Source organism: Cyprinodon variegatus, unplaced genomic scaffold (genome assembly GCF_000732505.1).
Source record: "Cyprinodon variegatus isolate N-32 unplaced genomic scaffold, C_variegatus-1.0 Scaffold162, whole genome shotgun sequence".
NCBI lineage: Eukaryota > Metazoa > Chordata > Actinopteri > Cyprinodontiformes > Cyprinodontidae > Cyprinodon > Cyprinodon variegatus.
In genome coordinates this window covers 966,329-970,666 of record NW_015150615.1, presented here as the reverse complement: position 1 = coordinate 970,666, position 4,338 = coordinate 966,329, and the positions used below count along the sequence as shown (strand labels likewise).

The window sequence follows — 4,338 nt, the reverse complement described above, 5'->3', positions numbered from 1 at the left end:
ATGACTTGGATAATAGCGCGTTGTGACAAACACCAGATACAGCACTGGGACTTGATCAACAGCCGATACCGCACCGTGACGTCACAAACCAGTAGGTGGCAGTAGAGTTCTTTGACAAAGAGAAAAAACAGTATGAAATAAAAGAAAAGAGGTCAAAGTTCTTTGTGGGATGATTTAAGTTTGATGAAGAACCAAAGAGTCGATTGTGACTCTGGAGACTCCAGATGTCCTAAAGATTAGGGTCCCACAGACCCATCAGCCCTGATTTGAAACATTCAACATTTGTTTTAATTTAATATCCACTGCTGTGAAGAAAATATTATTTCAACCTTTTTACACATTGGTTATTTCCTAGAAAACTGCCACAGGTGAACTCCTAAAACTGTGAGCCTGTCTCTATACGATTAAATGTAAAAGTGCAACAGCTTCATTATTTAATCATTGTTGGAATAAAACTTTGAAGGTAAAAGGTTTTAAGAAATGCATTTAATATTACAACATTATTAGAGGGACCATTAGAAGGTTCTAGAACCTCCCATTTATTGGTTAGAAAGAAACCAAAATGCACCAAAATTAGGCATATTTTCCTTTCAACGTCTCTATTAGCCATTAAACTTTGTCGGCTAATTAAATCAAACCCCAGTTAAACAGACGATCTGTCAGATGATGAGGACAGTGTTTACTATCAGTGTTATATGTTTTTGCTCTGATAATGGTAAACTCTGTGACACTACAATATTGATGCAATACTTTCTTTGAAAAAGCCCAGATGGTCAAGCGTCGGAGAACGGTTGGTGTCCAGAGGTGTCAGCTCATTGATGCTGTTTCAAGAAATTTTATGTACAGGTTTATTTTTCGATCAAATGCACCAGAATAGAGCGCTGTACGCTGGGTCTCTGTGCTTTGGGAACCTCGCTGTGTCTCCCTCCCCTTTCTGTTTCTTACTCTTTTTTTATTTTCTGGGTGTTCCTTTACTCTTAAGGACTACATGTGCATAATAAAAAAATCTGATTTAGTATAGTAGTATATAAATGTTATCTATAGTGTCAGTGGGACGTTTGTAGAGCCTTTAAATTTGCAGCCTCATGCAGCACCAGTAAGGTTACTGTCGGCCATTACCCTGCTTTAATATGGATAAAAAAACAGCCAAACATCCAAAGTTAGTTTAGTGATTTTGTTGATTTAACAGGTTAAAAGTTATTTTGCATCTTTTACAGCAAAAAAAACTGTACAAAGTAGAACATGTACTTTTGCTTGAATTCTACTTAAGTAAAGGAATTCAGTTTTTAATCTTGAGTTAAGAAACTAAAGTGATTTTAGTTCAACTGTATGAAAAAATAAAAAATAAACAAAAGAAAACTTTCCTGGATGCTTTAAACAAAGCTGATCAACTTTGTGACTGCAGATATTCCTGGATTTGCAATAACAATGATGTCAAAGCAGAGTTACATTCTCATGCAGAAATGCTGATAAATATCCTTAAAACAAATGCTGGAAATATTTCTGTTCCTTCAGTGTAAACATCCCTCTGTCAGAACACAAATAACGGACAGCACAATGCATGCTGGACCTGCAGCATTCAGAACATCTGCAGGATTTAAAAGAAAAACAGCACAAACTCGGTCCGCTCCGTTCCGGTTCCGGTCCGGTGTTGGGGTGCATACTGTAGGGATGTATGGCGGCTTCCCTGAGAGGGGACTCTGCTCTGCAGCGCCATGCATTGTTGGAAATTTGCATGCTTAAGTCCATATGGCAACTTCCTTTCTGACCTGCTTTCCCATCCCGGATGGATTGTCAGGCCTGTCAGACGAGAAAGAATCACTTGACTTGGTTTAACAAGTTCAAAAGGCTGCGATGAGGCGCTGTTGATCCATGGAGAATCGGTGGAGAAACACCCCGCCGCTCTGCGCCATCACCGCCTCAGAGATGGATGGATGGATGGAGGGGGGGTCTTATTTAGAGAAATTACAGAAGCTGTGATAGAATCTAATCATTTCATGAATTAAGACACAAACGCGCAACAAGTATTTAAAAGGAAAAAGAAAAAGTGAGTTTTAATAAACTGTTGGGGGGAAAAAAAATTCTCTCCTTTTTTCTTTTTGTTTTCGGATGAAAAAATAGTTCCGAACAGGCTGCAGTTAATTCCTGAATGCAATTAAAGTAATAATGGTTTTAACACGCCGCGAGTTTGCGGATTATTCCCACGCACAGATGGAGAGCGCCGCGCGCGCGCGCGCTCCATCACAGCCAGCGACGCTTCGCCTCCTTTCGCGCGCGCGTGCGTGTGACCCCGGCTAAGCCCCCCCTCCCCCGTGAGGTTCTGCCGTTCCTCCGGTCCGGTTCCTCTCAGCTCTCCTTCCACTCATATACTTTTATTATTATTACCAAACCATCCCATAATTACCCCATAATCATTATATAATCCCCCAACAAAGCCTCCATTGAAGCCCTGTCTTTTGTCAGCGCTGGGACACTGAATCTATAATTGCATTATTCACCCCCCCACCCCCCCATATGGAAGCATAATATATCAAAAACACGGAGCAGGAGCAGCTTTTAGTTTCAGGAAACACTCCGGCTCCTGCAGGACTTCTCTCTCTGCTTCCCTGTCATCCCACTTTTTTTTTTTTTTTTTAATCCAAAACCAAAAGAGAAAAAGGAAAAAAGTTGCTCCAACTTCCCAGTTTTCATCAGTGTTTTACAGAAAGGGGCAGTTAAAAAAAAATAAATAAAATAAAAATCTTGGAGCACCTGCGACTTTGACAGTAAAAGCCGCGTCTTTTATTCCTCCAAATCATTTCAGTTTAGGGAGAAAAATCCTTTAAATTGGGGAGAAAAAGAAGAGAAAAAAGGTTTAAAAAAGGAAAGGAGAGAGAGAAGAGGGCTCCCCCCTTGGGGGAAGAGGTGCTCCGTTTGTCTGCAGCCCCAATGAGGCTTATTTCCATTAAATCCGGCAGCAGGTTCCAGCGCAGATAGATGAGCGTCATTTTTATCACTCATTACTTGTGTTTAGCGGAGACTGACGCTCCGGACGCAGCGGAGGAAACGCTCATTTATCCAGGAGTTTCTAAAAGGCCAGGAGCAGAGGGGGGATCAGGAGCAGCTGTCCTAGAAGGTAAGGAATGTCACTTTCTGCTTATTTTTGGTAGTTATTTGCTGTGTTTGCAGGGAGGGATGTTAGTGTGAGCCAGCCGATCATCGCCCCGAGCTGCGCGGCTGAGAGCAGAGGGCAGCCCGCTGAGCTCCGGAGAAACGGCTCAGATCCGACAACAGTTTGAAGCTTTTATTGCTATTTATTCAGTTTAAGGCTGGAGGAGCTGGAGGAGGGGGGGCTGTTTGGAAGGAGCTTTTATTTCCGTCTGATGTGAGGATCGCAGCCGGCAGTCTGGGGCTCCAGCCGCCGCTGAACAGAGACGCGGAGACCCGGAGGAGGACAGGTCCTCACAAACACCGCTTGGTTTTGGGGCTTTTTTGATCTCGGAGTACACCGCACCGCACCGGAACGCAACGCACCGCACCGGACCGCATCGGAGCGGAACGCGTCCGAGGCGCACTTTTCCAGCCGCGCCGCCGGTCCCTTCATGATCCCGTCCGAACCAGAGGAGCGGTTCGGTCCGCTGGTCTCTGCGGCTGGAAGTCTGCAAAATAAAAAATAGAAATACCGGGGGGAAAAATAAATAAATAAAAAAGGTAAGAAGTGGACTTGAAGCTGAACGGGTTTATTTCTTATTTGAGGGGGGGTGGGGGGTCTCCTGATGTCCCCCCCCCCCGGATTGATGAACAGAAAATATGGGCGCAGTTATCCGGAGCGAGGAGGTCATGGAGATCCTCAGTCTGACAGGCAGAAACCCGCAAAACATTAATTCATTAATTAATTAATAAAAAATAAAGCTTAATGTCCACCACTCCCCCCCCCCTCCTGCTGTGCCGCATTTAGGATCAGCGGCACAGTGTGGGACTTTTACACAACTATGTGACCGTAACCCCCCCCCTTACCTCTTCATCTGCCTGGGAAAACTTTATTCCCATCTAATCCCGCCATCTAATCTGGATTTCACAACGATCTAAATCAGTAAATATCAGATTTTTGTATAGATAATTTTTATTTATTTTTATTTTTTTGTTGTGGCAGCACGTGTCCACAAAAAGAAAAAAAAAGTTGTGATGGGGGGGTGGGGGGCTGCCATTTTGTGCAAACTGATCGACCGCTGAAATGAATAATCCTCATGGATGCAAACTGGGCCGCTTTATTTCTGTCTGATCAACGAGGATGGAGAAAAGTTCCTGTTTGGGCAAATAGAGAAGCTAAGGTGAGCAGGCCTGATCAGTCTGGGGGGG

General features: G+C 43.7%; 1 protein-coding gene across 2 annotated transcripts in view; it reads left to right on the top strand.

Annotated features, from left to right (window-relative positions):
* The first annotated feature begins 2,779 nt into the window (after nt 1–2,779).
* LOC107086799 (zinc finger protein 536-like) overlaps nt 2,780–4,338 on the top strand; it is a 291,793-nt gene continuing 290,234 nt past the window's right edge. The window contains exon 1 of one of the 2 annotated variants that reach the window (XM_015377994.1): nt 2,780–3,115. The gene's annotated coding sequence lies outside the window, so the exon portion shown is untranslated. The remainder of the gene's footprint in view (nt 3,116–4,338) is intronic. The other variant, XM_015377995.1, reaches the window with a different exon arrangement.